The sequence below is a fragment of the Bombus affinis genome, unplaced genomic scaffold (genome assembly GCF_024516045.1).
Source record: "Bombus affinis isolate iyBomAffi1 unplaced genomic scaffold, iyBomAffi1.2 ctg00000514.1, whole genome shotgun sequence".
Lineage (NCBI taxonomy): Eukaryota > Metazoa > Arthropoda > Insecta > Hymenoptera > Apidae > Bombus > Bombus affinis.
The window spans coordinates 32,851-33,179 of record NW_026109157.1 but is presented as its reverse complement, the minus strand read 5'-3'; the positions used below and the strand labels follow the sequence as shown (position 1 = coordinate 33,179).

The following is a 329-nucleotide window of genomic DNA, read 5'->3' as shown; positions in this document are numbered from 1 at the left end:
CGTACGTTCTCTCGCGTCCGCTCTTGTTCGTATCCTTCTTCGTGCGCTTCCTCCGACTCTGAAACGTTCTACGTATCGTAAGAACGACGGCGGGTTGTCGAAGGCACCAAGGGACAGAGAGAGACAGATAGAGAGGAACGACACGCAACGCAAGCAGTCTTAGGTTTACGTGAGCAACCCTCAGCCAGGCGTGGTCCAGGAATTGTATCCGTGGACCGCAATGTGCGTTCGAAATGTCGATGTTCATGTGTCCTGCAGTTCACACGTTGACGCGCAATTAGCTGCGTTCTTCATCGACCCACGAGCCAAGTGATCCACCGTTCAGGGTA

The 329-nt window shown here is 53.8% G+C and overlaps 1 non-coding gene across 1 annotated transcript; it reads right to left on the bottom strand.

Annotated features, from left to right (window-relative positions):
- Positions 1-174: 174 nt before the first annotated feature.
- On the bottom strand, positions 175-329 carry LOC126928074 (5.8S ribosomal RNA). The gene has a single exon (XR_007716241.1). It is a non-coding gene; the product is annotated as a 5.8S ribosomal RNA (ribosomal RNA).